The sequence below is a fragment of the Bufo gargarizans genome, chromosome 1 (assembly GCF_014858855.1).
Source record: "Bufo gargarizans isolate SCDJY-AF-19 chromosome 1, ASM1485885v1, whole genome shotgun sequence".
Classification (NCBI taxonomy): domain Eukaryota; kingdom Metazoa; phylum Chordata; class Amphibia; order Anura; family Bufonidae; genus Bufo; species Bufo gargarizans.
The window spans coordinates 654,865,755-654,888,651 of NC_058080.1; the positions used below are offsets into that span (position 1 = coordinate 654,865,755).

At 43.9% G+C, this 22,897-nt stretch overlaps 1 protein-coding gene and 1 long non-coding RNA gene across 3 annotated transcripts in view; one reads left to right on the plus strand and one right to left on the minus strand.

The window, feature by feature from the left end:
- The window catches only part of SSBP2 (single stranded DNA binding protein 2), a 191,232-nt gene that overhangs the window by 103,084 nt on the left and 65,251 nt on the right, over window positions 1-22,897 (plus strand). The gene's annotated exons all lie outside the window — the stretch shown is intronic.
- On the minus strand, window positions 17,734-22,271 carry LOC122924682. The gene is made up of 3 exons (XR_006387423.1): window positions 22,185-22,271; window positions 21,280-21,331; window positions 17,734-18,444 (listed from the first exon to the last, which is right to left on the minus strand). It is a non-coding gene; the product is annotated as an uncharacterized LOC122924682 (long non-coding RNA).

Consider the following 22,897-nt stretch of genomic DNA (forward strand, 5'->3'; position numbering starts at 1 on the left):
ATTTATGTACTGTGTGCGGTATTATTCATGTGATACGTGACAATGGAAGGTTTCCAGTGATGCCATCGTAGACTATCCCTCTCATCAGACAACTTCCCAGGGCTCCGGGTGGGTGTAGAGCAGGACTGTGCCTGTACCATACCGTATCAACCTGGTTGATCTGAAACGCCTCTTCCTATTCCAAAAAAGGTTTTGTTGGAGTGTATATCATAAGGCTACTTTCACACTGCCGTTTTGGCTTTCCGTTTTGTGAGATCCGTTCAGGGCTCTCACAAGCGCTCCAAAACGGATCAGTTTTCATTCTAATGCATTCTGAGCGGATCCTTTTCGATTCAGAATACATCAGTTTGCATCCGTTCAGTCTCCATTCCGCTTTGGAGGCGGACACCAAACCGCTGCTTGCAGCGTTTTGGTGTCTGATGAAACTGAGCCAAAACGATCCGTCCTGGCACACAATGTAAGTCAATGGGGACGGATCCGTTTTCACTGGCACAATAGAAAACGGATCCGTCCTCCATTGACTTTCAATGGTGTTTAATATGGATCCGTCTTGGCTATGTTAAAGCTAATACAAACTGATCCGTTCCGAACGGATGCAGGCGGTTGTATTATTCATGACGGATCCGCACAAAACGCGAGTGTGAAAGTAGCCTAATAAGGACACCTCTTAAAGGGGTTTGCAATCCTCAGGATAGACCACCAGTATCTGATTGGCGTCAGCTGTTCTGTAGTAGCTCTGACACTGGGAATAGGCATCAGCACTACAAAGATCTGTCCATTGTGTAGTGTTTGGATGGGAGCAGCGCTGCAGTAATCCGATCCATCTACTATACGCAAGGAATGGAGCAGGAGTTTTTTGCTAGTGCAGCTGATCGGAGCACGTGCAGACCTCCCCCATCAATCAGATATTGATGGCCTATCTTAAACACTGGAAAATCCCTTTAAGGCCTCATTAGTACAGCCGTATCCAGTTTTTGGTGTGGGGAAAAAAAGATCTTTGAAAAACCTGTGGGCTTCAGTGTGTGGTGCTTTTTTCTCTCACTCCTATCAGTAGAAAAAGCTATCCTCATCCGAAAAAACGGACAAGAATAGGACCTGAACCGTTTACACAGATCCATTAAAAAAAACGGATTGCACAGTAAAGAAAAATACGGCCTGATAATTCAATTTGGATTGTGATATTTGTTGCTGTCAGAGAACAATTTGACCAAATCTTAAAGGAACTTTGTAAATTTTCCTAAATCTGCGTTTTGTGTTATTCTCATTGGCGCTATTAGAGGGGTTTTCAGAGACCTTATAACTGATGAGCTATCCTCTGGTTTTAGAAGGCCACGAAACTACTGTGAGCGCCTCGACCTTCTCGCAGCTTTCTCTAGGCCAGTGACGTCACATAGCCTATTCACAGCTCAGTCCCGGGTGTCAGACACCACCGATCAGATACTGATGACCTATCCAGAGGATAGACTGTCAGTTAAAAAGTCTTGGAAAACTCCTTTTTAACAGCTTTTTTACTTTTTGAAGGGGGAGGGTCAAAAATGCTTGGCAAATGTTACTTTATAGTCTGTAGCATGTCGTTGAAAAGGTTACATACTGGGCTTTTTTTTTGGGGGGGGGGGCATGCTCTGGGTATGACTTTATTTTTTTTTTTTTTTGTGTGTGTTTTTCCACACAAACAGTTTGTAAAAAAAATGTAAAAAAAATAATACAATTTAAATAACGTCTAAAAACATTGTGTGAAGGAGGCCTAACAAGTGGAGAAGCACTAAGGCCTCTTTCACACGGGCGTCGCTTGTGAGGGCCGGATAAAAAGCGGGTGTGTCGCAGGAGCGAGTGCAAAGCGTTTTAATGCGTTTTGCACGCGCGTGAGAAAAATCGGCATGTTTGGTACCCAGACCCGAACCCGGACTTCTTTACAGAAGTTCGGGTGTGGGTTAGGTGTTGTTTATAAGGGAAAATAATAAAATCTACACTTCTGTGAAGAAGTCCGGGTTCGGGTCTGGGTACCAAACATGCCGATTTTTCTCACGCGCGTGCAAAATGTATTAAAAAGCTTTGCACTCGCACTGAAAAATCGCACATTTTCCAGCGACGCAACCGCATCCTATCTGGCCCTCACACGCGAAGCTCGTGTGAAAGAGGCCTTAGGCTGCATTTAGACGGCTGTCGTGGCTCATGGATGCTGTGAGTTCCATCTGCGTACAGAACAATAGACCCGCGGTTGGGCTGGAACTCACAGCATCAAAGATCCCTATAATGCATTGAGTTTAGAGAAATGTCCGTCATGCGGACCGCACATGGCCTTGTGAATGCGGCCTACCCTCTTCAATACTTCTCTTGTTCTAAAGACTTTTTGTACAAGGCGTCCTTCTAATGATTAACCTTCTCACTGCTGATACATACGTCGTATATGGTGTGTACTTTATATAGTGTGTGTGAACAGGCGGCAGAGTGCAGTGTAAGCAGAAAGGGGTATATACGATTATCCTTGTGCAGTAGCTGAGGTTCGTTCCCTGAACACACTTCGACTGGGTTTGCTTGCATGGATCTCTTCTGGAGGCAATTTCGTGTTATATCTGATGTTCTTCACAACATCTACATCTGTGTGTCAGTTTTTTGTCCCCTATATTTCTACATACGTAAATTGAGCACAGACGCTTGTCCGGAGTACCAAATGTCTATTTTTCAATGGTTTTCAATGGCTATGGCTGCCATTGGAGGAAGCATTGTGTGGTAGTTAAACCCACAGTGCACCATGTAATGTGGCTGACCAGTAACCACATACACAGACTGGTGACTGGTCAACAGGAATATGAGAACGAGGAATGTATTTTTGGTCAGCAGTTGTTACCGGCCAGTAACTCGGCGATATATACAGAACATAGGGGGAAGGGGATTTATCAAAACTGGTGTAAAGGAAAACGGACTTAGTTGCCCCTAGCAGCCAATCAGATTCCACCTTTCATTTTCAAAAGAAGCTCTAAAAAATAAAATGTGGAATCTGATTGGTTGCTATGGGCAACTATAAGCTAGTTTTCCTTTCCAGAAGTTTTGATAAATTTCTAACATAGTTTCTATGGTACCTTTTACCTTTTGATGTACTTAAAGGGAACCTGCCAGATGAACAACATTGGTGGCATATTGCAGGGTTATGCCACCCATCGTCAGACAGGTGTGGGTCCTAGAGACACCCGTGTCTAGAACGGAGCGTCCATAGTGAAGCAGAGAGCACTATGCATTCATTTCTGTGGGAGTGTCGAAAAGAGTTTTCACTTTTAGGGAACATTCCATTCACTTCCATGTAACTGCTTAAAATAGCCGATCCAGCAAATGGAGGGCGGCCGCGCATGTGCAATACGCTATCCTTCACTATCGGCGCTCTGTTCTAGAGATGGGTGTATATAGGACCCACATCTGACAGTGGGTGGCATAACTCTACAATATGCCATCAATGTTTGAGATGAGACAACCCTTTTAAAGGGCATCTGTCACCCCACTAAACCCTTTTTTTTTTTTTTTTTTTTGCTTACTTATAATCCCTACACTGCGATTTATGGCTACATGATCAAATTAATCATTTTGGTCCTGTAGATTTGGTTTAAAACAAGCTTTTAAAATATGCTAATTACCTTGCTATCAGCAAGTAGGGCGGCTACTTGCTGGTAGCAGCCGCATCCTCCGATCGTAAAGACGCCCCCTCCACATTGTGATTGACAGGGCCAGGGAACGGGATCGTTCTCTGCTGGCCCTGCCTGTTTGCATTTAAAATCTTGCGCCTGCGCCGCGGCCGTACCTGTCTTCAATTGGCGCGGGCGCACTGAGAGGCGGCCGCTCCATCCTCAATGCACCTGCGCCGGGTGTAGATGTGACGTCATCGGCGCAGGCGCATTGAGGATAGAGCGGCTGAGCGAGCGGCCGCCTCTCAGTGCGCCCGCGCCAATTGAAGACAGGTACGGCCGTGGCGCAGGCGCAAGATTTTAAATGCAAACAGGCAGGGCCAGCAGAGAACGATCCCGTTCCCTGGCCCTGTCAATCACAATGCGGAGGGGGCGTCTTTACGATTGGAGGATGCGGCTGCTACCAGCAAGTAGCCGCCCTACTTGCTGGTAGCAAGTTAATTAGCATATTTTAAAAGCTTGTTTTAAACTAAATCTACAGGACCAAAATGATTAATTTGATCATGTAGCCATAAATCGCAGTGTAGGGATTATAAGTAAGCAAAAAAAAGGTTTAGTGGGGTGACAGAAGCCCTTTAAGACAAGTAAGGTATGCTTGTTTTCTGGGACTAACTTATTGACAACCTAGCCATAGGATAAGTCATTGATATCCGATGGTCCGATCTCCACCAATCAGCTGTTAGACGTAGCCATGGGAAACAGTGTACGGAGCCGCAACACCACAGCGCTGTCCATTGCGTAGTGGCCGTACTTTGGTACTGCAACTCGTCTCCTATTCACTTGAAAACCTTGAAAAACCTTGGTAAATTGTCCGTCTCTTCTGACTGCATATGACTAGCTTTAGAGAAATGTGTGATGACGTAAGGCTTCTCCTTAGGAGAACTGTCTTGTGGGATGGAGAATGAGTTTTGCTATTTACAGCAAACATTGTGACCTGTAATAGATGACGTCGGTGGCCGAGGATGACTCTGCCTCTTCCTTCCGAGATCTGCTTCATGATAATACTTCTCCTGTTTATGGTGAGGTTTTCTGTCTCCATTCTTCTGTTTGTTAGTTTTTTTTTTTTTTTTTTTTTTTCTTCTTTCCATCCATTGGGGCTTCTTAACTTAGTTTGATTCATGTCTATGTAGCATGTATGGAGGCCTCCTTATCCATGGGACGGCCTAGGATGAAGTCCATGTCTTGACAGCGCTAAGTAGAATGAGATCAGTCAGCCAAGACAGTGAAAACAATTCAGTATGAAAATCTACAACTTGGCGGTAAACATCTATTCAACACCTGTCCGGATTAATAAGTAGATGCCGCTGATCAGGATGGAGGGATCACGTCTGGAGCCAGGAGGATGCTTCATTCAGTGTCTCCGGAGCAGTCTGGCTGCTCTATTATGCTGCACCAGTCACTTATTAATGACAGCCAGGCTTAGGCTACTTTCACACTAGCGTTCGGGCGGATCCGTTCTGAACGGATCCGCTCATATTAATGCAGACGGAGGCTCCGTTCAGTACGGATCCGTCTGCATTAATAACTTTAAAAAAATTCGCAAGTGCGCAAGTGCGAAAGTAGCCTGCGCGGATCCGTTCAGACTTTCAATGTAAAGTCAATGGGGGACGGATCCGCTTGAAGATTGAGCCACATTGTGGCATCTTCAAACGGATCCGTCCCCATTGACTTACATTGAAAGTCTGGACGGATCCGCACGGATCCGCACGCCTCCGAACGGCCAGGCGGACACCCGAACGCTGCAAGCAGCGTTCAGCTGTCCGCCTGTCCGTGCGGAGGCGAGCGGAGCGGAGGCTGAACGCCGCCAGACTGATGCAGTCTGAGCGGATCCGCCTCCATTCAGACTGCATCAGGGCTGGACGGCTGCGTTCGGGTCCGCTCGTGAGCTCCTTCAAACGGAGCTCACGAACGGAAACCCGAACGCTAGTGTGAAAGCAGCCAACCTGAAGGAGAAGAGGAGAGCCATGCAGCGGATTGAGATTTTTTTGTAATTTAACATGATGTAACGTGCTTTTTTTTTTTGTTTTATTTGTTTTTAGATTTATTTCAATATAATACGTTATTTTACTTTTTTATAGATCTAAACTATTCTCTTTATGCAGCCAATGAACAATATTTTTGAGGGCATCACTCACCGCTCCCAAGTCCCTCTATACATAGGGTTGAGCAAACTTCGTTTTCACGTTCGGCGTTATCTAAGAATTCCGTTATGGATTCCACTACCATGGACCATAATTTATGGTTCGTGGTGGGTGAATCCATGACGGAATTCTTAGACAACTATGTTGTGCTGTTAAGGGGGTTGTACAGAATTAGATATTCATGGTCTCTTTCTTCTGCAAACAGCACCAGTATTGACCTTTAGTTGAGTCTGGTATTTCGGCTCAGCTCCATTGGCATGAACAGGGCTGAGCTACAATAAAGGTGGGTTATATCACGTTTTCCTTTCATACGTGAGGCTACTTTCACACTTGCGCTTAGCAGGGTCCGGCAGGGGAACAGCCTGCCGGGTCCGTACTAATGCTAGCCCATGTGTGCTGCCGGAAGTCTGCTCCGGCCCCATTCACTGTAATAGGCCTGGCCGCAGCACGGCAAACATGCCGAAAGGCGGGCGGACAAAAACAGCCTTTAACGGATGCCTCAGAAGGATGCTGTACGGTGGCATCAGTCACCATAGAGTTCCACTTTGCAGGTAGGAAAAGCGTAACGTACTATGTTTTTGCACCCGTATAGGGCCACAATGGCTCTTATAGGTGCGGGCACCTTCAGTATAGCATGTCTCTGCTCAATGGGAGAGGAAGAATTTCCTCCCTGTATCTGATAGTGATGGAGAAAGACCCCACTGGGTGACCACGTAGCAGATTACAGCTAGAATATGGCGGACAGTGGTAACTCTTTTTGGATTCAATTTAAACGTTCTGTGGCAAACTATGCCGTAACCGTTAAGGCCGTCATATGGCACCTTTTGATGCCAGACTTTTGACTCAGATTCTGTTTTCCTCCAGAAGCGTAGTTGTTGTTTTTGAAGTAAAACTGTACACAAATAAACATGAGTACAGGGTCGTCCGATGCGCGTGCTAATATTACTCTGGTACTCGGATACCTTCTATTTGCTACATCATGTTTCTTGAGAGCTCGTTGCCTTATCTTATATATTACAGCTATTTTAGTGTCACACATATCGACTCCCCAGCTGGCACAGACGCCATGCAGGACGGCCAGACAAGAGGCTGTTAGTTTACGTTGCCATATATTAAGATCTTGCCTATCAAGCACTTGTGTACCTTATTTTCACTGTTTAGATTCTGTAACATTTAGATTTTTTGAGAGTTTTCTTGTGTTTTTGGCTAGTGAAAAGGTTTACTGTATTAATCCTATTCCATTGCCTATGAATCACCTGTGTACCTTGGGCTACTTTCACACTTGTGTTGTGCTGTCCGGTTTTCAGATCCGGCGCAGGGTCTCCAAATTGTAGCACAATGCCTCAGTTTTGTCCCCATTCAATGGGGACAAAACCGAACAAACCGGAACAGAGTGCACCAGAATGTATTATGTTCCAGTTTGTTGCGTTCCCATGCCGGACCCAAAATCGCAGTAAGTAAGGCCCCTTTCACACGAGCGAGTATTCCACGTGGGTGCAATGCGTGATTATGTGAACACTGAATCCGGGCCCATTCTTTTTTAATGGGGCTGTGTACATGAGCGTTGGTTTTCACGCATCACTTCTGCGTTGTGCGAAAATCGCAGCAGGTTCTATATTCTGCGTTTTTTTTTTTTTTTTTTTTTTTTTTTTTTTTTTTTTTACGCAACGCTGGCCCCATAGAAGTAAATGGGGCTGTGTGAAAATCGCATCCGCAAGCAAGTGCAGATGCGATGCCTTTTTCACGGATAGTTGCTAAGAGATGTTGTTTTTATAAATTCTGTTTTTTATCACGCGCGTGCAAAACACATTGCACGGTGCCTTTTTCACTGAACGCATTCGCAACGCATCCGGACCTAATCCGGACACGTTTGTCTGCAAGGGGCCTACGTCAATGGAGCTGGATCAGTTTTTTTTCAGTTGCGAAAAAAAAAAAACAATCCGGCACCCATTGACTTACAGTGGTTTCTGTCCTGGTTTATTCATTTTCGATATAATACAACCGGATTTATTCTGAATAGATCCAACCGGTTGTATTATACAAACGGATTCATTTTGCTGTGGTTTTGAGATCCCATGCCGGATCTCAAAACCGGACAGTAAAATCGCAGATTTGAACGTAGCCTAATGGCTCATGTATACGAATGTATTATTTTGTCCACATCTGAACACAGCGTGGCCGCAAACAATGTGGAAAGCCATCTGTATGCTCTCCGTGTCCATATGTCCGTTCCGTGGCATCCGCAAAAATAAGGAAAGTGTCCTGTTCTTGTCCATTTTACGGACAAGTATAGGACTGTACTTTAGAGACCTGGGCGTTCTGTTTTGCAAAATGCATAACTCACATGGCCAGTGTCTGTGTTTTGCAGATCCACAAGACCCTTATTTTCACTTTTAAGAATCTGGAAGATCTGGTCTGGATTTTTTGAGAGCCTTGTGTTTTTGGTAAATAAAGCAGTTTACCGTATTAATATCGGGCGTCCGCATGGATCCTTTAAATTACCTACAATAGAGGAAACTTTCAGACCTACCGTCTAAATTCAGTTTTTTATGTGGCATATTAAAAGGATTGTTTGGTTCCCACACCCCTTTGTAAAAATGCTCTATTGTGGTTTTGGAAGGGGGCATTACTGTAACCGAAATGAGAACCCCACCGATCACTACTGTTAGTGGGGGCTCCCTGCAGCCAGACCCTTCATGATCCGTGATGAATGAAAAGGGATTGTCCAAACCAGAGACTCCTCACAGTTCACAGGGCGCTTTCATCTTACCTCAGGTGGCGGTCTTTTATGTTGCCCATACACGTGCTTTATTCTACCATAACGAATATTCGTCTGGTGACACAAGAAAGAGCGACCGTTTTTGCCAACCGATGGCACACAGTCATGGCCTTAAACGAGGTGTGCCTTGTTTGAAGCGTTTCAGCCTTTAGCTGGATTAATGATTTTATTTCATAGAACAAGTCATGAACGATCGTTCGTTGATGGGACGTTCCCAGAATGATTGTTCACCCTCTGCTCCCCTTCTGTGGCCAGATACTGAGGAGAAATGGCGCGTTACCAGACGATTGTTCATTCAATGGTTGTTCAACCGTCAGCCTACTTCTATCTGATGTTTATGGTCACCCTAGTGGCAGGTTTTGATCTTTTTGAGACTTTTTTTTTTTTTTTTTTTTTTTTTTCATATATATATATATTTTTTTTTTTTCTGCTCCATTTTACTATCTTACTATCTAAGTGGGGGTCCAAACGATGGCGCCTTGGCCAATCATCATGGAGATATCATGTCCCCCATTTATGTGCGCTGCCTCTGTATTCAACTCTGTGGGACTGCCGGAGACGCTGACTACAAGCGCTTAGCTATCTCCAGCAGTTCCAATGACAATAACATGTATTCTTTTGACTCTGTGTTTTACTGTTCCTCTATTATTCCTACTGCAGGTTTGTGAAAAAAGTACAACTGGGGTTTAACAGTCTGACATTGTTCAATCAGTGCTGCCAGATTCAGACTGTGTGGACATACCCCCAACTGGTAAGACCCAGTTGTACATCTATTTATAAACTTCTAGTAGGATTAATAGAGGCAAAGTGCAACATAAAGTCCTCAGAAAAGATGCCCCATGTTTGTTATTACATGGGCAATGCAAGTAGTTACTAATACAGACCGGTGCCCTCTAAATGTGATCTCTGGATGCAATTCATTAAACAGAGTCTGCATTCACGCTACGTTGTGGGAGCTATTTTTCATTGAAAATCAAGGAAGAAAGAAAACATTCTCAGACATTTCCTTAGAGGAATATTCCCTTCTTTTTGTGCTGGGATCAGTTCCCATTTCAGATTAGAGGAGACACATGGGAGAGCGGATCTCTAAGGCCTCCTGCACACGAACGTGTGCTGCCTGTTGCCGTATTGCGAACCGCATTTGCGGATCCGCAATACACGGGCACCGTTCTGTGTGCATTCAGCATCACGGCTGCGGACTCGTTAACTTCAATAGGTCCACAAATCCCAAGATACGGAATAGTGCGGAATGGAAGTACAGAACGCAACACTACGGAAGCACTACGGAGTGCTTCCGTGGGGTTTCGTCCCATACTTCCGTTCTGCAAAAAGATAGAACATGTCCTATCTTTTTGCGGACCCATTAAGGGTACTTTCACACTTGTGGCAGAGGAATCCGGCAATCCGGACGCAAACTGATGGCATTTGTCAGACAGTACCCTACAGTGAATGGGTCCACAATCTGCTGCGGCTGCCCCACGTTCGGTGTTCGTGCATTGCAGCACGGCCACGGGGCACACACAGGAGGCCTAAAGTATGTATATATGGTTCAGGAATTTGGACCCTCAGAGATGAACTCATTCTGAGCACATACCTAACTGTCCTGTCCAGAAAACTGCAGTCCTATTCTGCCTGATTCAATTTAAAAAAATCTGAAAACATAGAAGACACACATTTCCGTTTTAGTATGTGGTATCTGCAGTAGATTCATTTCTGATTGAAGAGAAACTGCTTTTGGTCAATGATTTGCAACATTACTCTTACCAGAGAGAAGTGCGCTGCCGGAGCTCCGGTAATAATTGGTCTGCTCAGGTAATGTTCACACGGATGGGATTTTGGGGCAGAATTACAAAAAAAATCAAATGCAAGTGAACAGGGCTTTTCATGCTCCATTCAGATACAGCAGCAAAAAAATTAGTGTATCATGCACTAGAAGAATGACTATATTCTTTCTTCTTTTGGACCCTGCATGGAAAAACCACAAATTAGCCCCACTAAATGGGGTAAATCCTGGCGGCACAGATTGAATAGTGTCACGCCCTCAGCTGCTTGCACTCAGTTGGACCTTTGTTGCAGACTGCTGCCAATTCATTCATAACTTCTAGCAGGAATAATAGAGGAATTATACAACATGGTTATATGGAAAGATGCTCCGGAATTGTTATTACAAGTCGTTACTAAAACGGACAGGTCAGGAGAGGCGGCAGCTCCGCTTTAAAGTGGTTATCTGAGACTACAAAATCACAGGTGATGCTAGGGAGGCTCGTCCCTGTCCCCGCCTGCCGTTGGTTGCTCTCCCCGACATCAGATGTTTTCATCCGCGCACGGGAAGAAACAGCAGCAGTGGTGCGGGGACCAGGAGGTGAGCGGGTACTTTAACACTAGGGTTTTTCTTTTCCGGCATAGAGTTCCATCACAGGGGCTCTATACTGGAAAAGAACTGATCAGGCATATCCCCATGCATTCTGAATGGAGAGTATTCCGTTCAGGATGCATCAGGATGTCTTCAGTTCAGTCTTATTGACTGATCAGGAAAAAGATAAAACCGTAGCATGCTACGGTTTATCTCCGGCAAAAAAAAAAAAATGAAGACTTGCCTGAATTCCTATTTTTCTCCATAGGAACGTATTAGTGCCGGATCTGGCATTCAAAATATTCTTGCAATGCATTTGTGAGACGGATCTGCATCTGGATGCGTCTCACAAATGCTTTCAGTCACATCTAGATCGGCGGGTCCGGCAGGTGGTTCCGACAACGGAACTGCTTGCCGAATCACACTGCCGCAAGTGTGAAAATAACCTAAGTATATTCATTGTGAGGGGCCCGGCATATGGGGGACATTTTTTAGTCTTCTATAACCCCTTTGAGGACATGGGTTGCTAGCACATCCGCAATACCCAGTCCCCATAGCTCTGTGTGCTTTTATTGTGTATAAAAACCGATTTTGATACATATGCAAATTAACCTGAGATGAGTCAGAGCTTGAAAATATGACTCTTCTCTGGTCACACAAGTAAGATATGACTCATCTCAGGCTAATTTGCATATGTATCAAATCGTTTTTTTTACACAATAAAAGCACACAGAGCTATGGGGACTGGGTATTGCAGATGTGCTAGCGGTCATTTAGCAACCCATGTCCTCAGCTCTATACCCAAAATCCTGGTGACAGGTTCCCTGCTGGCTGTGAAAAGAGTGGCGCTCCGCCGTAAAGTCTGGGACAAGCTTCCTAGTGTCTCGCTGAGTTTTTCTAATGGAGAGTGACGCCACAAGAACGTCACATCATTGTGAAAGCACCTAGGTGACCCGTGTCCTCCTCTGTGGAGACCCCTCAGTCCTATATGGTATCCGTACATTAGGTGTCCTCAGAGATGTGAGTTTGATGTGCTCCTCGGGCTCCACATCTGCCCATCCCCCTCTATAGGTTTATTTTAGAGCCTCACCGGCATGCTGTGGCTTAATGTGACTTTCAGACACGTCGAGCCTCCCGTGAAGCGCTATACCTTAGGGGCAGGCAGGCTGCCATGGCAACACTTTGCGTTTTTAATTTTGTGAAATGAGGCTGCACATGACTGACAGAAGTCTGTTCCTTCAGTATCGATTAAGCCTCGTTACTCCTGCCTTTCTCCAGCGCGGCCTGCAGAAATACAGAATGAAATGGAGAATCACAGACATTAATATCACGGAGAATTAATGTGTGTGGTGAGCCGATTCCATCATGTACAGTTATTGACAGGAGGAATAATGTGAAGGATTTTCACCTGTATGGAATGTTATCTAATATATACAGACATTTCGGGGTAGATTTATCAAAACTGGTGTAACGGAAAATTGACTTAGTTGTCCATAGCCACCAATCAGATTCCACCTTTCATTTCTCAGAGCTCCTTTGGAAAATTAAAGGTGGAATCTGATTGGTTGCTATGGGCAACTAAGCCAGTTTTCCTTTACAAATTCCCAATTGACTGATGCTCCTGTCACTTCAAAAATGACCGTGGCTTTAGCAACTTTTTTCTGTTTCTTCTTACTGTATTCTACTCCGGTGGGGAGGTTTATCAAACTGATGTAATGGAAAATGAGCTTAGTTGCCCACAGCAACCAATCAAATGCCACCTTTCATTTTTCAAAGGAGCTCTGAAAAATGAAAGGTGGAATCTGATTGGTTGCTTTGAGCAACTGAGCCAGTTTTCCCTTACACCCGTTATGATAATTCCCCCTGGGCACTGGTAATACCAGTAATCAGTGTGGCAGAACAGAGGGGCCCCGTGTGCTTGACTGTTTGGTCTTACAGCTGAATAGCCAGTTTTTGGCTAAACCAGTACTTTTTGAGCTATAAGGCGCAGGCCTCACTGGTGAAATGCCTCCTAGTTGTTGGTGAAGCAGTTTCTCTAGATATGGTTTTGCAAAGGTGGCAACTTGCAAGATGGTGCCATGCTTAAAGGGACTATTCAGAATAAGCAATCAATATCAGATTGACAGGGGGTCCATTCTGTCGCACCCATACAACTCATCTGTTTCAGAGTAGATTGCGCCAGAACTACACAGCTCCTTCATGTGTGCAGTGGACGGAGCTTGTAACTGAAGCACTGCCTCTACTGACTTCAATGGGAGAAGCACTGCGATTACCAGCTACTCTAAAACAGCTGATCAGCAGGGGTGCAGGGAGTCAGACCCCTGCCAATCTGATATTGGTGGCCTATCCTGATACTACAGGCGCTAAGAAAAAAAAAATGTCTGAAGACTCTGTTGTGACTTTTTAAAAGCCAGTCCACGGATGTATTTGTGCTGTGCTTGCCACTTGGGAGTGACGGGGGCATGGGGAGGACATCTTTTATGGCTGGCATACGGATTGCCAGCGGCTCCCATAATTTATGACAAAGCCTGAGCTTCATCATAAATTGGGTGCATTCTCTGCCAGTGCAGAAGGGGGAAAAAAGACTCTCATAGAACGCTGGTCTTTGTAAATAATCCCCATTGAGCTGTCCAGTATGATCTTAAGGCCTTGTTCACATTTCCGTTTTTCACTGATGTGCGTCAGTAAAAAAAAAATCACGGATACATGCACTACTTTGGTCGTGGTACAGAAACGCTCCCATTGAAGTCTATGGGTCCATGAAAATCGCGTTCACAGCATGAATGACATCCGTTTTTCACTGTAGACTGATAGAAGATGCTTTGGAAATTAATTTTCAGCAGAGCAGCTTCCTTGGATTACGGATGACACCCTGAGGGTAAAAACGTGCACATGGATCAAACACGGGTCCTTCATGGATGAAACATGGCCACTTTTTCACTGACATGACACAGAAATGTGAACAAGGCCTAATACTACCAGTGTTCTGGTGGATATAGAATGACTATGTTCTGTGTGTAATGGGGGTGACTCAGACCACCGGATCTCAATAATTAAAGGTGTCCACATACCCTTGGCGATGTAGCGTAGCTCCTATTGTTGAGAACAAGAGCTTTGGACAACGGTCTCCTGGTTTGCTAAGTTAAAAACATCTGCGTTGGAAACTATAATGAGAATATAGATGGATGAGAATATAGATCAGGTTAGTTAGTGTTCTCACTTCTCATTAATTTACTCCCCTAAAGAAGCGATTATTAGTTGTCACATCATCAACCATCAGAAAGCATTCCTCAGATGATAACTTTCCAGGGTTATTCCCAGTTATACCAGTAGCAACATCCGTAACATATTTCTTTTAGTGGGCAGCAGATGGTAATGTGGTGATCTCTGGATTTTCATTGCCCTAATAAATTCCTTGTTACAAGCGCTGACGAAAAGCTGATCAGAGGTTGTCCGACTGCTTGGACCTCCATTGGTCAGCTACGATCTGTGGGCAATCTGTCAGCAAGCCGTCAGTTTCCCTGCAGTGCCACCCCAGCTAAGTAAATAAATATATAAGCTCTCCATGTAATGCATAGATATTTGGGGTCTTTGTAGCTGACCTTCACTTTGGCTAAAGGAGTGCCCCTATGTTACCCCAGAAAGCCCCCTAATTAGATTTAAAGAGTTTTTCACATATTCCATATTGGTGACCTATCCTTAGGCTAGGTCATCAATATCGGATCTGCCAGTGAGCTCTGTGGCCTCCTTGAAGCTTACCAAGCACAGTGCTGTTAATAGTATAGCCATTGTTCTTGGTATTGCAGCTTGGCTGGATTCAGTTAAATAGGACTGAGCTACACCTAGGTCATGTGACTGATGAACGTGATGTCACATGGCCTAGGAAAAGGCAGCAGCGCTGCTGATCGTCGGGGGTGCTGGAAGTCGGACACCAGCTGATCTGATATTGACTGCCTGTCCTGACTGCGTTTTGGGAGATTTCCCCGCTTTCAGTTGAAGGACAATGATGGCCATGGTATGGTTTATGTTCCTTCTCACGTTGATACACTTTTTTTTTTTTTTTTTTCTTTATGCTCTTCTTTCCAGGCATTGAGAAGCCTCGTGATTGTCCCCAGATAATTGCGCAATTTTGGTATTTCTACACATTTACAACATAGTCAGGTAAAATAAAATATATAGTTATTCCAAATGGTGCTGTCCCATCATAACTCACATGATGGTCAGCAGATGGAGAATCATTTCGCAATCTGAACCTGAATCTAATGCATTGTTTCAACTAGACAATTTCATTTTTCTTAAGAATTGGAGGATTTCCCAGTAATTCAGAGGCTGGACTGGAAACGGTATATTATGCAGAGATGAGCCTGGCCTTTGTGATAAATGAAATCTATTAAAATCTGTAGCTTCTGTTCATAATTCATATCCATGGTTATTCCTGTACGTTTTTAGAAGATAGCACAGTTATATACAGTAGTTCGGAATTTTAACGGGAGAGTACCACTTCTCACATTTTGCACACATATAGCTGTGTTTCATGTTAACACTTGTCTTCTCCTGTTCTTGGCATCAGTGTATCCTGGCAGGATGTCTGCATGGCTTACTTCCTGTATTGTTTTCCTGGGCTTGCTTTGCCTTCTACACTGTTCGCTCTTTTGTAATCATGATCCCAGCACCACCCTTCTGTGTTATTTAGGTGGGGCAAGAAAAGTGCCAATGTGAAAAAAAAACCTGTATATGGGACAGACTTATTCAGTGTTTAGATTACTTTGAGCACATACATTTTTTTTATTAGGAGACCGAATTTATAGTTTACAAGTTGAATTAGTTACCATGCACGTCCTAATAAACATATTTATTAGCCACTGTGTGTTCACCTAATTTAAAGCAAGCCTAATCCTCCATTGAGAAAACGCGGCGCTTGGATGCACTGAATACGTCATTGTCATTTTTCCCCATCGTATAGCTATTTGTAACATTATAAGCCACCTTCCCAGCAGCACTCCTATTGACATTTTTATATTGCCGTAGTTTAGCGTTCTGAGCTCAATGAAGTCTCTATATACCTAAGGCAATTCATTCTTCTTGGAGAACGGAGTCTTGGAAGATTATAGTCAGACTCTATTAACATTATACTAGCAAAGTTATTTAGCGAAAGAAAACACAATGTATAATGCATCACATAGGGCATTATACCCGCTGGTTATTTTCTAAAGCGGCTAAGGCTGCTTGGTAAACTCGAGCCATGTGCCGCATTCCTGTGTGTGGCTTGAAATGCAGGTGGAAGGGAAGGCCTGTTAGGGCCTTACGTGGACGTGACCTGTCCTCTTCTTTATTCTGCATTGATACAGTTTATATAGGATATTATAGGTGTTATGGTTGTTTTTATGGCATAAGTTTATGTAAGGCTACCTTCACACTTGTGGTAGCAGGGTCCAGCAGGCTGTGTCGGCGGGGGAACAGCCTGCCGGATCCGTGCTTCCATAAGTCCACCGTGCCGCCGGAAGTCCGCTCTGGCCCTTTCACTATAATAGGGACGGGCCGGAGGTCCGACTGCTGCACGGCAAACATTCAGAGAGGCGGCCGGACAAAAAACGCAGCGTGCTGTAGTTTTTATTCCGGCCGTCTCTCGGCATGTTTATATCAAGGGGAGAAAAACAGAACTGGATCGCACATCCACAATGCTATGCTTAGATCTAAATAAACTCGCTTATCAGCGCAATATTAAGTGTACAACCCCCTATACTGCATGCTATACAAGAGGCATTTGTGTACATTTTGATCAAACGGCATAAGCCCACTCACCACGCCAAGGTTGCCTCTTAGAGTGGGACCTGCGCAGCACAGTGCGGTGACAACGCGGCACTGCCCTTGCAGGTGGCAGGACACAGAAGTCAAACAACTCTGCTATGCCTTTTGATCAAAATGTACACTAATGCCTCCTGTACAGTATGCAGTATAGGGAGTTGTACACTTAATATTGCGCTGAGAAGTGAGGTTAATTAGATCTAAGCATAGCATTGTGAATATGCAATCCAGTTCTGTTTTTATCCCCTTGATATATCTCGGCATGTTTGCCGTGCTGCCGTCGGACCTCCGCCCTGCCCCCATTATAGTGAGTAGGGCCAGAGCAGACTTCCGGCAGCACGGTGGACTTGCCGTAGCACGGATCTGGCAGGCTGTTCCACCGCCGAGACAGCCTGCCAGACCCTGCTGCTGCAAGTGTGAAAGTATCCTTACGCTGGTGATCCCACTAGTCCAGAAACCGGTGACCCTACCATCCTATTGCTTTGTATTGGTCTACCAGTATTGATTTGCACCCATTAAGCCTATGGTTGCAACACATTGCATTTTCTATGGTTGATGATGGGTGTCATCTTAGTTTGTCTGTAGCACTGCATCGGTTTGGAATATGTAAATGGCTTTGTCATGTGTGTTCATAGCCATTTAAAGGGTACCTAAACTTTTGCTGAAACCACAAAGGTGCAGCAGTGTTTCTCCGAGTGTTCTGCATCTTAATGTTTCATCGGCTCTGCTTTTCCAGCATACGGAATGGATCCATAGAAAGTGCTGCTGCACCTTTGTGGTTTCAGCAAAGGTTTGGCTGCACTATCAGTGGTTTTGAAAAGCTCCTGGTACTGCCTAGTAGATAGAAGAAAGGGTTCTATCACCTCCTTGTAACCGCTGTATTTGGCTAGGAATGAATGAAGGTATAGGCTTAGTCTTGGTGTAGCTTGACTGGCCTCCATTGATGATATAGCAGTGGGAGTAAGCGTCTCCTCCCTTGAAGACAATAAAAAAAAGCTTCATGCAAATATCCACCATTCTATTTTTATTTAAATTGGTCCAAAATTCTTGCTGTTTCCTTTGTAATGGTTGAGGCTAAAGCCTCTGGTCCTGAGTTCCAAATCCCATGCATAGCCCTGGAGTGAAGTGACAAAATTCAGGCTTCTTGCAGCCACCACTAGGGGGAGCTCTATATAAAGGATTATTAAGAAATGAATCTGCACAGAATTCACGAGAGCATGGTGTTAAAAAGTGCTCTTTTACATCATCCTTGTGCACCATTTATATTGTATATTGATTTTAGCTGCTATAATATTTATTTACATTTATTTTTTAATTTACTTCTACAAATGTAGTTTATTTTTTAGACATTTGTCTAGCTGTCAGATTTGAATCATTTTGACAGAATTTTTTTTGTACACTTGCATCTGGCATATGTGTGTATGTCACAGTAATGAGAAGAATCTGTGCTACCAGTTATTTTAAGTAACTTCATTATATATGTATAATGCTCTCTTGTTGCGTGCTGAACTCCTCGTGATCCTCTCCGACGCTCTGCCTCGATGTATGATGGTAATGCTGTAGTAGCGCTCTTTGTTGCTATAGTGATGCGCACAGTTTGGTCTTCTCACAGCTTCTAGGAAAATATTCGCACTACTGTGCACATTCTCCTTTAATGTTGCCTTTTGCCTAGAGTCGCATTGCCTTCAGCTCCTGTATCACAGAATTACTTATGTTTTTAAATTAATTAAAAAAAAGCAGGAATGCAGGAAAAAGATTTAGTTCGGTAAGTTGATTCAACATAGGAGGTGGAAGATGACCCTCCGATTTCTGCTATGGATTCACAGTTTTAATGCAGATCTGAATGTGGATTAGCTGCGTTCAATGCGGTTAATCCCTCTGGACACGGATTTCAAATCCACAGCCATACGAACGACAACTTGAATTCCTATTTGAATCCATGAGATGCCAATTTGCCATGGTTTTAGTGCAGGTTTCAGTGCCGAACACGTGCCAAAATCTGCATGTTATTGAAACCATGTGAACATACCCTAAGATTTCTTCTAGTTCTAGTGGGGAACGAACTTGTAGATGGATTATGGAATACGATACTGAAGGAGCTTTTCTGTATGGCATATTGCCATAATTCCCAAAGAGTGGAAAGAGTGAGCAATCATGTAGTCATTATAATGACTTATTTTTTTTTCCTAGATGGAAATATGTAGATAAAATGGAATAAGTAATATACCGTTATTCTCAACCAAATTTACATAGGGTACAATAGGATTAGTGTATAGGTCTGCTGTGTTTTAGTGAACATACCAGAGGTTTTTGCATAGATGGCTGTTCCCGCATATAGCCTTATCACAATTGTGTCCTTTTAACTGGAAAACATTCCTATAGTGCAGGTCTGTAATAATGTTATGGCAGCCTATAGTCTGTGAATGGGACCCATTGTGCTACTCACACAGGAGTTATGCCGCGTTAGTGCCCCCACACAGTAGTTATTCCTCCTTACGGCCACCACACAGTAATTTTTTCCCCCTTACAGTTGTGCTGCTCCCTCAGTGCCCCCTGTAGTGTTAATTAAATAAATAAAAAAATACACACCTAGCCCCATTCCCCCAATGACCAGAGCACATCCTGCTCTCCCCAGCAGCAGGTGCTATGTGGTGACATCATCGCGCCTGCTGAGCCGGGCAGGACCGTGCACAGGCCGATTCCCCGACCGTGGAATGATCTTCGGCCTCTGCACTCCTCCTACACAGCCCATCAGGAGCAATGATGTCACCGAATCGCCACTGCTGCTGGGGAGAGTGCAGGCCAGTGAATGATGAAGCAGGGAGCTGATGGCTCCCAACTTCACTATTGCGTTCAACTGTATTTGAGTCCTTAGGACACAGATACAGTTGAAATCGGTACCTATCTCAGCTGCCCTGGGACCGTGGGACAGCCACCAAAATCTAGGACTTTCCCTACGGATCCAGGATGGTTGGGAGGTATGTATTCTGTATACCTGCTGGTTACCCCACGAACGGCATTTATCACCCATCCACTAGTAATGTGATACATGTATGATTGCTGGTGGTCTGACTGGTGGGACTCGCAGAGATCCCAAGAATGGGGGTCCCTGATTGCCGTGCCTGAATAGAGCAGTAGTATGTGTATCTGCCCGGTGCAGATCCCCAGCAATCATACATTTGTCACCTATCCTTTGAATAGCTGATAACTGTACAAAGGATAATCCTATAATATACTAAATTGTACCAAATAAATTCTATAGATTCTTTAAAAGGGTTTTCTGAGATTTTACTATTGATGACCTATCCCCTGGGTAGGTCATCAGTATCTGATCGGTGGGGGGTCTGTAAAAAAAAACAAAAAACAAACTACACTATAACTAAAATATCCCTTTTTATATGCTGATCATTTTCAATGCAAATGTAATCTGTCATACTGTGGGTTTTTTGTTAGTTTTTTTGCTTTATTTTTCTAATTTGGCATTTGATTTCCAGATTCAGATACATGTGCTTGAGCATTTACGTTTTGTGAGGAGTTTGCAATCTACACACTTGAATGCCGTGAAATGAAAATCAATACATACTTTTTAATTGAATCTCCGGCTCTTTTCTCTTAAAGGTGCTATTCCATTTAAATAGATTAAAAAGTTAATCCAAATGTTTATTAAGCATTTTATGGCTTCCTACACCAATTCATTTAGACAAATACCGCCGCTGTATCGGATCTATTTGTATGTGCTTGTTTACTTAAATGTGCTATTTGAGGTTTAGAATTAGCTCTGTATGGCGGATGTGATGTGCTGGGTAAACAATATGAATCAGTCATTTTATGAACTTTGTAAAGAGGTTTTCTTTGTTTGCACATCGGCACTTTCATTAATCTCCATGAGCATGAACATTATGATTATTAAACTGACCCATAGACGATTACACCGCGTGTTACATGGACTAAACCAAAATGCAGAAACCAGATCCGAGAGCCTGTCTGCGGATCCTTCCAAAAAGTTAGATTGCATGTTAATGGGGCAGTCAGGGTCTTTGGCTGACACCTATCTTATGTGTATGTCCTCTATGAAAAAAATGTTGTCAGATGGCAACTCCCCTTTGAAAGCCCCTCCGTTCCAGCACTGAGGCTCCTGTCTTCACTACTCTTGCTCCCAGAAGTGATGGTGTCTGGTTCATGGTCATGTTGACTGCTGCAGCCATTCTTTGGCCCCAGCAGTGACGTGTCCATGAGTGGCATGTGATTGCTGAGCCTCTGCAGTCATGTGCTACTCAGGGACTTGTCATCGGTGAAGGCAATAAATGGCAGCAGTGGACATTTCTCGTTTTTTTCAGCTGTGGTGACAGGAGCTTTACTACTATAGCAGAGAGGCTTTTAAAAGGACAGTTGTTGTTGTGTTTTTTTTTTGTTTTTGTTTTTCTCACTAAATTTTTTGGGGGGGGGGGGGGGGGGGTCAGACAACAACTTTCAAAGCTGTGTGTGATGGTTCCCCAACAATGCTACGCTCCTATACGCCATACTTACCACCATTTATACTCCCAGATAGCGAATATTTTAACTCTACACCTTTTCTGTCCTGAAAAAGACAAAAATGAGCAAAAATCATGCAGATGCTACAGCCTGTTTGTGAGAGTCCGGCACAAATCAGAACTGTTGACAAGTATGATGCACATATAAACCCACAGAAAAATGCCGTCTCCTGCCCTCCACCTCCTTTTGGACATTTCCTTTTTAAATCTTCTAAGTAAGATCTGACTATTGGAGGTTGGCTGGCATAATTACATAAGAATATTTAAGTAGATTTACTTGTACTTCTGTCATATCAGATGCTGAGGGTCCGGGCAGTGAGAACACACAGGGGTTACAGACCACCATAATCCTTCAGCACCTATCAACCTCCCTTCAGATATATTTGGATGAGGAGCTTTGCTTTAACCTCTTACTGCTCAGACTCCTCTTAAATTACATGTTGTACTGGTTGCAATAGCTGTAATCTTGTATAATTTATTTTTTGATATTTTTTATGTATATATAAGTGTGTAATTTAAGGGGGTATTCTGGTCGACTAGATAGGGGATGACTGTTTGGATCAGTGGTGGGGTCCAGAGTCCCCCATTTGAATGCATCACTGTTCCATTCGAAGTCTGTAGGACTGGTGGAAATAGCCAAGCATGGTACTCTGCTATCTCCAGCAGTCCCACAGAGATGAGTGGAGGGGCAGAGCCCATGCTTGACCTGCTGCTCCATTCATATGGGTGCACATGACCCCTGTTCTTATCAATAGGGGTCCCACCAACCTCAGTTATTTCTGATCATGTGGATAGGGGATACCCTTTAAAGCAATCCTAGAATAATATTAGAACATGTATATATTTCTGGATGTAAGCCGTATACCATGATATTCTTATATGTGGTTCTTGTGCCCTTACCTTGATAGTGAGATCCTTGGGGAAATTGTCACACTTGGTTCGTCTAGTTAATAGCCCTGAATTGGTGACGTGCTCTTTTCAAGCCTGCGTAGACCTTGTAAACACTGGATTCCTGTTCAGACTGCTTGCCAGAAGCTAGTTCTCTTTGGTGACGCCTGTTGATGTGTGTTGCAATTCTTCAGGAATCTTAAGATGACCTCTGACATACATTTTCATACTTGTTGATTTAGGGCACCTTTACCTTTTCCCTAACTCATTGCCGAGTGAGAGGTAAAGAGCCCTGTTTATTGTACCCAACCCACCTGGAGAATGTCTGCAACGATAGTATTCAAGGTCACTGTCCTCCTGTTCAGGACAATGTCCATACACTAGAAGGTGTTCATGCTTCAGAGCAGGCATGATACTGGGTTAGACCTGTTCAGGACCATATCTGAAAAGCACAAAAAAATGTACATTTTAGTGATGAAGCTTTATGTCCCATAAATGGAACGCTGAACATTGACCATAGCTGAACATTGTTAGACCAGCATAGATGTGTCAGGCACTACAGGTTTGATTTTAACAGGTACTTGCAGCCTAAAACCTCATTCACACGTCAGTGTTTCGGTCAGTGATTTTAAGGCTACTTTCACACTTGCGTTCGGAGCGGATCCGTCTGGTGTTTGTACAGACGGATCCGCTCCTATAATGCAAACTATGGTATCCGTTCAGAC